Source organism: Lathyrus oleraceus, chromosome 2 (genome assembly GCF_024323335.1).
Source record: "Lathyrus oleraceus cultivar Zhongwan6 chromosome 2, CAAS_Psat_ZW6_1.0, whole genome shotgun sequence".
In the NCBI taxonomy this organism is placed as follows: Eukaryota; Viridiplantae; Streptophyta; class Magnoliopsida; order Fabales; family Fabaceae; genus Lathyrus; species Lathyrus oleraceus.
The window spans coordinates 490985130-490995755 of NC_066580.1; positions in this window are offsets into that span (position 1 = coordinate 490985130).

The window sequence follows — 10626 nt, forward strand, 5'->3', positions numbered from 1 at the left end:
GAGTCAGGCAAGAGTGTTGTGCTCGGACCTGAGATTGTTCACCAGACGACTGAAAAGATCAAGATGATCCAAGAAAATATGAAAGCATTGTATAGTCGTCAGAAAAGTTACCATGACAAGAGGAGGAAAGCACTTGAGTTCCAGGAGGGAGATCACCTTTTTTAGAGTTACGTCGATAACTGGTTTTGGTCGAGCTTTGAAGTCTCGAAAGCTCACACTGTGTTGTATTGATCCGTACCATATTTTATAGAGGATAGGTGAGGTGGACTATCAGATTGCTTTACCGCCGCTGCTTGCTAATCTTCATGATGTGTTTCATGTGTCTCAGTTGAGGAGATACATTCCGGATCCGTCTCATGTGATCCAAGTGGAGGATGTGAAGACGAGAGATAACCTGACTGTGGAGGCATCACCCATGTGAATAGAGGACCGATAAGTGAAGCATTTGCGGGGTAAAGAGATTGCCTTGGTAAATTTAGTTTGGGGATGACCAACTGGTGGGAGCATGACGTGGGAGCATGAAGAGTGGATGAGAGAGGCGTATCCGACTCTATTTTCATCAGGTAATTTTCGAGGACAAAAATTTCTTAAGTGGGAGAGAGTTGTAACACCCTGAATTCAATTAATTAATTAATTTGAATTATTTAGCTTTTTATTTAATTAATTGATGTTTTAAATTAATTGTTGTATGATTGTGGGAGTAAGTGTCCTTGAAGTAGAGGTATAGAGATAGTAAGATCTTGACATACTTTTAAAAAATTAATGGGAATTTTAAATAATTATTAGAATAAATAGCTTTTTATTTGAATTAATTAAATAATTAGAATTATGAGGTAAATGATTAAAAATAGCATGAGTGGTAGAAAAATAAAAAGTATTAGATTTATTAATAAAATAATAAGAAAATAAAATGTGTAGAGAAATTGAGGGCAAAGTTGGAATTAAGGAAATATATAGGATAAAAAGGGAAAAACCTAATTAGAAGAAGATAGGTTTTGGAATATAATAGGATCTGGAGAGCCTCAAAGAGTGTCAGACGTATTTTTAGAGAGTTGGAGCAAAAGAGACAAATGAGAGTTAGGGTTTGAGAGAAGAATTTCTTAGAAGTTGTTGTTGTTTTGCTGGAATATCAATGTAAGGGAGGAGAAAGGGTTTTCACTATATATTGCATGATAGGATAGAGGAGAGATGTCATTGCTCACATTAGGATTATATAATTTGTTTTGGATATGTTGTTGTTGTGTTCAAATCTGAATTGTGATTGATTGTGTTGATTAATAGATTGGTTAACTTTTGAATTGGTAATGTCATTATATCATTATGATTTATGCATGAGTAGACATGATCTTTTTGAAAATTGGTGTGACATTTGAATAACTTATTGTTTTTCATTACGTTCCTTTTAAATTTGGTTTCAACCATTTTTATTAATTAAAAAGAACTAATGTGAATTTTTGTTACGTAAGCATCTCTACATTCATAAATTTTTTGAAAACAAAGATTCGACACTATACTACTAAATCCATTATAAAGTCAATCAGATTTTTATTTTTTATTTAAATAATTGTGTAATACTTTCTTAGTTTAATGTTGAATCTAATATATATTTTTACCTTTATTGATATAATTTGCATGTGAAAACTTTTCTAAAACTACAAGTCTATCCCAAGGGATAGTTTTGAGTTTATATCTTTTTATCTTGATTTAAAACATGCTTGCTGAACATATCTAAGAGTAATTGTCAAATAGCTTAGTTTATGTATGATATGGTCATAGATTGCGAGAGCCCACGAGAAAGTAGTAGCAAAGTGTGTGTTGAGTCTTATGGTGTAAGTATATTTTGATATAATTTAATAAATGATAAGGATATAAACTGAGATGTCAAGTAAACCATATAACTTAAATATGGGTTTTGGTGGTAAAGATTCCATGACCAAATAATATTAGTTATAATTTTTGGATGATAATTTTGGTGGCTATTTTGATAATGATTTTGGTGATAATTTTAGTGATAATTGGTGACATTGTATGTTGTTGAAATTCATGCGTCATGGTGTACGGACTTCGGTCCAGTTTTGGTGAGCCTTGATCCTACGGTGGAGATCGAGTGCGAGTAGCTAATTCTATTGAGGAATTAGTGAAGCGTTGCCTATGGTGATGGTAGTGATTTTTCTGTGCTTCGGTTCCAAGAGGGAGTCGATCCTATGGTGGGGATCATGGAGCGAAATGAACCCGAGTGTTCATAATTTGGTACCACATGCATGTTGAGTCAGTTGGCAAGTACATATGCATTGTGTTGCATTTGGTGATTATTATTTTTGTGTTATGACGTGTGGATGAGAATACTTGATATGTTGATGATTATTGTAATTAGTGTGTGATGTTGTTAGTTAATCTTTGTTTTTCCACTGCTAATTATTGAAGTGTATTCTAACCCCCTTTCTGTTTGAATGTTGCCCTTATGTGGACATCATGCAAATATTCAGAAGTAGCTTTGACTGAAATAAGTGGAAAGATAACTCTTGAAGTGGCCTACATATTTTATCGATTTTATTTAGTGGTTCCTTGCTCTGATCATGTAACATCGGGTTGGGATAAATGCTTGATTTGATTTTTATATCATTATTGTCGATGTTACAAACTTTTTGTGTTGTTGAGGTTATAAGTTGTTTTGATTTTATTTCCATACTCTTTTAATTATGCTATTAAGTTGAAATCCATGAGACTTAATGTCTTGAGTTACAACTATTGTTGTATGTTTATTAGTGATTCCGCTGAGATGATACCGTAAATTCTTGGATGAGCATGCGAGGACAGGTACTGAATGCCTTATTATACAAGTACTTGACCTAAATCAGATGTGTTGGATGTCGTGTAACATGCCAAGTACAAACCAAATGTGTTGGATATCGTGTAACATCCCAGGTATAAATATGTGCATATGAATATATTTATGTGGTAACCCGTGTTACGGAGCAGGTTATGTGTTTTTATGTGTGTGATACCCTTGTGGTTATATTTTCTAATTAAAATATCATATTATGGTTTGGGGTATAAAAGGGTGTTACATCTTTTCTTCACCAAAACATCTTGTACATTCCATGTTTTTTTACATAATGCAGATAATATAAAAGGAACAACAATATAATAGTGTATTAACTTCATAGGTGTTTACATGCTCCCATTTGTTATGCAATATCATAATGAACATGTTGTATTCTTCAAGCTGTCCTTGGAGAATAACATCAACCTGATCTTGCTCAAATATTGGATCACATATAGAAAGAAGAGAATTTGCATGGTACGAATGTGAAGAACATATTCAAAAACTGATCTATTAACTTTCGTACCTTTCTTCAACTATGACCTTAGCTGATGAACACGAGCCTTCATTTGTGAGTTATAATGTTTATGCACTTTATCCCAGACTTTAAAGGAATGTTTGCAGGACATCACACATGGTAAAACTCCTTCAGAGATCGTGGATAGTAACAATTTAAAAAGAACTTGATCTTGCATGATCCAAGACTCAAAACTCTTATAAACGACGTTGGAAATTCGATCATGTCCAACCTTGAACATCAGTGATATTTGAGGATTCACTACCATTTTATGAAGTTTATATGAAAGAATGACTCATTCTACCTGCTGACTCCACAACAAGAAATTTTTATCTTGCATCTTGATGGATAATTTTGGTGCAAATGTGTTCGAAGCACCTGGAAATAGAGATTGAGACGTGGAAATTTGTGAAGATTAAACAATTTGAGGCGATGGTTGCACTCCAAGATTTGGCGAATGTTTTAGGCCCGCCATCTGTGTTTCTCTGAAACTTACAACTTAATAGACGACATATCTATTACGAAGTGAATACTCAATTTTCTCTAAAACTTCTACAAATCAGTGTAGCTTCTCTGAAGCTTTAACCTCCAACAATGACGACAATGATGAAGCAATTGAAGATTGTTGTTCAGCGGAAATCAGGTCCCTCTAGGAAATTGATACCATGTTAGAGTTTTGAATAGTTGTTCATATAAAGGTTCAAGAGAAATGAAGATAACAGTGCAAGATTATTTTGTTGGATCTAAGTTTCACTTTAGTTGTTAATATTGTTGATTAACTTTTACATTGTATATGGGATCCTATTTATACCAGTAGCATCTTAGTGATAGAATTTAATTCATGTAGAAGTTAGTTACAAACTCTTAATGAACTTTATAACCATATTAACAAACTTCATAGCAATACTAACTTCCATTTGACTACTTAAACTAATTCATCTCTATCATTTCTTCAACATGCATTAAGATTTTACGCAGTTCAATAACACATGTCATATACATATATCTTTTTTACTATTTAATGTAGCTGCCTCAAAAATCAGTACATATAAACATATGTTTTGTATTTTTCCATATCACATTTTTGGTTAATTTATATGAAAATGATGTAAAGAATATAATCACATGTTATCAATGGATATTTATACTTCAATGAGTAATTATGTGATAAAATCAAGTGTATCATACTCATGTTGTTGAAGTAGTGTAATGAAACATCAATGCAATAATAATAATATGATATATTGATATTGTACCAATTGTGTTTGTGTAACTTAATTTCTCTTTTTTTATATATAAAAATTTATCATTCTTTTTTATTGTTGTAATTGTTGTTTTAAATAAGGGTTTTTTTTGGCAAATTGATATATAATAATATTTTTAGAATTTTTTGTTTGGTGATTGATTGGTTATGATAATATATGAAAATTTGATTTTCTATTTAATTGAGAAATAATAAATGTTTTAATAAGTAGCTATTATTAAGAAATAGAGTGATTTTTAATTTGATGAGTGATTAGTTATAGTATTTTGTTGTTTGATTGTCAAATTGAATCAAATCAACTTTTGGTGTTTTGAATGTTTTTTAAAAACTAATTACAATGGTAAATTGTAATTATTTATTTATTTATATATGATTAATTATGTCATTTTTATATCATAATTGTTTGTGCAGAAGGTGAAGAAGATGAACATGGAAGAAGATAGAGAATTGAAATAACAAATTCTCACTACTCTTCCAAACATTTACAACAAATAGTTATGCTCATCCACTGTACACGCTCTACTATTGACAACTACACTTGTTTATATATATACAACAATAATGCCACGTAGGAAAAAAATACGAACTTACACTAGCTAGGTTAAAGTTAACAAAACTACCACTAATAATAATGAATATTAATTACTTCCAATACCACACCTTAACTCATATTCAACTAATTAAAACTAATAACACCAGTTCCATCCCTCAAGGGGAGAAATTGTTCAGTCTTGATCATTTTCGTCTGAACATCTGCTAGTTACTTCTGTGTGCTACAATGCATAACTTTTAGCACTCCATTACGAACCTGATTTCTTAAAAAATAATACTTAGTCTTAATATGGTTGCTTCTCCCATGCATCGCTGAGTTCTCGACAAGATTGATTGCAGACTTGTTATCAATCATCAACTTTAGAGGTTTGTTTACCTTGATCTTCAGATTCTGCAATAAAACCAGAAGCCAAATAGCTTGACATGCAGACATAACACCTGCAATGTATTCAGCTTCACAGGTTGACAAAGTAACAACTGATTGCTTATTGGAACACCAAGTAATATGACCTCTCAGATACTTAAACAAATATCCAAAAATACTTCTTTTGTCAACTCTGTCTCCATACCAATCAGAGTATGAGTAACACATCAACTATGGATTAACCTTTTCTCTAGAAGGGAACAAAACTCTATACTTCAAAGTCCCTTTAATATACCTCAGAATCCTAACAACAACTTGGTAATGAGACCACTTAGGTTTACTCATGAGCCTACTAACCACTCCAAGTGTATAACAAATATCAGATATGGTATTACACAAATATCTTAGAGAGCCAACCAACTACTTGAAAATTGTAGCATCTACATCATCATCCTTAGGATTAAAATTAAATTTGTGATTTTTTTATGAAGGTGTGACCGTAACCTTACAATTCAATATCTCAAATCTCTTTAGAAGCTCAAATTCATACTTTAGCTGATGCAAACTGATACCCTTCTCAGAGTACATAATCTCCATCATTGGAAAATATGTCATATTTCCTAGATCAGTTATCTCAAATTAATTCATCAATACCTTCTTGAACCTCATTATTTCATCTGAATAACTTTCTATCAGTAGTATGCCATCAACATAGAGACACACAAGAATCCTTTTACCTTCAGAAGTGTGCTAAACATAAACGTCATACTCCATCTCATGCTTTCTAAATCCTTGGAGCTTGAAAATGAATAAAATTTCAGATTCCAAGCTCTATGAGCTTATTCTAGTCCATATTAACCTGTACATCACCTCTTCCTATTTCCCCCCCACAAATCCAGGAGGTTGTGATATGTATACCTCTTCTTGCAATGGATCGTTCATAAATGAAATTTTACATCTAAATGCATCAAAGGCCAATTACTATTAGCAGTTATTGCAATCATCAGTTTGATTGTCTCATATCTCGCTACAAGAGAAAATACCTCAAAGTAGTATAACCCAAGATTATGTAGAAAACCTCTTGCCACTAACCTTGCTTTGTGTTTTCCAATTGATCCATTTGGCTTCAGTTTCACCTTGAAAACTCATCTGACGTTGATGGCTTTCTTGTCCTTTGGAAGCTCAGTCAACTCCTTAGTCTTGTTTCTTTATATAGCCTAAAGTTCTTCTTTCATGCCTTTCAACCACACTTTCTTCTTGAGAACTTCTTCAATACTAATTGGTTCAGATTCTACTGACATGACACACTTAATGACTTCTATTTCAGAGTTTATTCCAGTATCTCACAACATGTTAAACTCTATAAACCTTCTTGGAATGTTTCTGATTCTTTGTGGCTTCTGAACTTGTTAAGAATCTTCTTCAGACGCTGGAACAATATCAAATGTTGTAACCCCAAAAGTACTGCCTTCAGAGGCATGCCCATATTCAGAGTATGGAATATTTCCAGAGTCTTAATCTCCACCAGAGTCTGAATCACCGTCAGAATATGGATCATAATTAGATTCACCTTCAGAGTCAAACTCGCCTTCATAATCATCTTCTGATTCTGACTCATCTTCAGAACCTTCGGATTCTGAAGTATCTTCAGAAGTTAACTCAGGTGTTAACACTGTATCAGAGTTGGATCAAGACTTATTCCAATCCCACACTTTTGATTCCTTCATAGTGACATTTCTGCTGACTTCAACCTTGTTAGTGACAAGACAATAAAGCTTACAAGCATTTGTACTGTGATACCATACAAGCAACATGACTCAACTTCTATCATCCAACTTCCTTCTCTTAGCATCTGGAACATATTTGTAACAAACAGAACCAAACACATTCAGATAGCTCACACTTTACTTATCTCCAGTCCACTTCTCTAAAGGACCAATTTCCTTCAGCTTTTTGCATGGACACCTGTTGAGCATATATGTTGCAGTGGCAACAACTTCTCACTACAAGGTGTGAGGGATCTTCTTCTTCTTCGGCATGCTTATTGTCATATCAAGCAAAGTTTGGTTTCTTCTTTTAGTAAGACCATTGTGTTGAGGAGTATATGTTAATACCTTGTGATTGGCATTAATTTTGTAAAACAAATAATGTAATCATCTCTGTTGTTTTAATATGTTGGGTTGAAAAAGTTCAACATCTGGACCAACATGTCATGTACGATGTCACGACATCATGCCTGTGACATCGCACATGTGTAGAAAACTGAATTAATTAATTCAATATATATTCTGGGATTAGTAAGGATATTTGGTGAATATCCTAAATCCCATGTGGAGGTCTTAAAGACTCAATCAGAATATATATAGGCTCCAAATATGGAGATATATATATATATGGAGAGATTTTAGGATTGAAGACCTTGTTTGTAGCAGAAATTTTCTACTGTATTTGTTACAGCAAAGAACAAGTTTGCTGCGATAGTGGATCTTCTTCCTGGCTTGGTAGCCCCCAGATGTAGGTCATGTTGGACCGAACTGGGTTAACAATTTCCTGAGTTTGTTTTCCTTTTGTATGTTATAATCCTTTTGCCATAACTCAACTGGTATTTCAGTCTGCTTATCAAAATAATAACAGACCTGGGATATAGCCTTCTGTTTGAATGTCAATCAGAATGTTGTGACATTCATCAGTGACAGCATATACTAAATAATAGGCAGGTTGGTTTCAGTTTAGTATTTACTGAAGTCTGGTCTTCACGAGGATAACAGACCTGGCCAAAGGATCATTGTGAAACTGTCAAACTGGATGTCTTGACAGTTGTTCCTGTAGGCTGATACTGAGGTAGAGACTGGTTGGTCTTTTCATAGTACAACAAATTTAGCAATGTCCATTTTCAGGAACATAACAGAATCAGCTTATGTTCTGGCTGTCGAACTGAATGTTGTGACATTCATTCTCAACAGCATGTGCTAAAGTGTAGGATGATTGGTTTTTCGGTTCAGTATTTTTCTCTGGCTATTCTTTAGGAATCCAACAGCTGAGCTAAAATCCAGGAAACCAACTACTAACCTACAATTAATGAACCTAACAAATAGTCTATCTGTTAGCAATCTAATAAGTGGAAATTAGATTAACGTGTTCAACCTTTATTTTAGGAAATACATGTACAAGGCCAGCAAACTGGAATAATGTAACAGTTGATGTTCAAATCACTATTGAGACATCTTGCTGATGACTGTGTAGGAAAATAACAGAATTTAGTGCTATGGATGATCTCTGCTGAGTCTTTCCACCAGATGCACAGAACTAGGTGTTCCTCCATTCTAGGGTGATATAGAAGCAGATGTCGTGAAATCTGTGAACGTGTGCATATTAGTACAGGGTTTAATAACTGTCTTGCAGTATTAGTTACAATGTTGGACCAAATGTCATGACTTGGAGTAGAACATCTGAATTCTGACTATGCCAAAATTTCAGTATATGGAGATGTCACCTCATGATCAATTCCATTCTCCTCATATAACTTCTTGAACTCAGTAGAGTTATATTCACCTCCACCATTATTTTTGAGAACTTTCGCTTCTGACCACTCTGATTCTCAGCCTTGATTTTGAATTTCTTAAATTCAGCAAACACCTTGTGTTTGAACTTTATAAGGGATACCGACGTCATCTTTATGAGATCATCAATAAATGACACAAAATATTTATTCCCTCAAAGTGAAGGTACTGGAAATCGTCCACACGCATCAGAATGCACCACACCTAGAGCATGCTTTGCTCTTGGAGGTATTTCATATGCAAATGACAGTCTTGGTTGCTTTCCTCTCATGCATACATTACATGACTTCACTGGCTTCTTAATTGCAGGAATTCTATGTACCAACTTATTTGAATTCATATGCCCTAAGCTTCTGAAGTTCAGATGACCAAATCTTTTGTGCCATAACTCACTTTCCTTCACAACACTTGTTACACTAAGGCATTCCGAGTTTTCACTTTAAACATTAAATTTGAATATTCTATTACTTCCATGTTCTGAATTCATAATCAACTTCTGATTACAGTCATACAAGTTCAAAATATTGTCCTTCATGGTAACTGAAAATCCTTTCTCAATTAATTGTCCTACACTCATCAGATTACTTTTCATGCCCGAAACATACCACACGTTCTGAATCAATGCAATTTTAACATTATTTAAAACTAATATGACATTTCCCCATTCCTCCAGCATTCATATACTTATCATTAGCACATTTGATCTTGGTCCTCTTACCAGAGTCAAACTCAACCAATCATTTCTTATTTCCAGTAAGGTGATTTGAATAACTAATGTCCATGTACCACCAGTCTTCTAAAGACGCACTATCATACTCAAAAGCCATTAATAACATAAGTTTATCATCAAAATCTCCTTGGGTTATGTTTACTTCTTCTTACTTCCTTTCCTTGTTTGACCAATAATCAGTAGTGAAATGGCCAAACTTCTTACAACAGTAGCATTGAACCTTCTTCTTGTCATACTTCTCATTCCCCTTCTGAGCACTCTTCTGCCTTTCAGAAGCCGAGGTTTCTGACTTTTGAACACCATCAAATTTCTTCCTAGCTTTTGACCAAGATTGCTTATGATATTTCTTACTAGAAACTGCTTTCAGAGCCTGCCGCTCCACCTCCATTTCAGAGTTTCTCTCAATCAGACACAACTTTTGTGCCTCTAGACTTCTTTGTAGCTCTTCAATTCTCATGGTGATAAGATCCTTATAATTTTCAATTGCTACAACAATGTAATCAAACTGAGGAGTAAGAGATCTAAGTACCTTCTCAATGATCCTTTCTTCAAAGAGAGTTTCTCCATACAACTTCATCTCATTTATGATCAGAATCACTATAGAGATGTAGTCAGGTACCTTTTTCATTGTTCTTCATGTTGAGATCCTCATACTGCTTACATAGAGACTGAAGCTTCACCTTCTTCACTGATGCATAACCTCTGTAGCACCATACTAGTGTGTCTCACGCAGACTTCGTTGAATCAATGATTTTCTCAAACATGTTTGCATCCACACACCGATAGATATAGAACAACACCTTTTGATCCTTCTT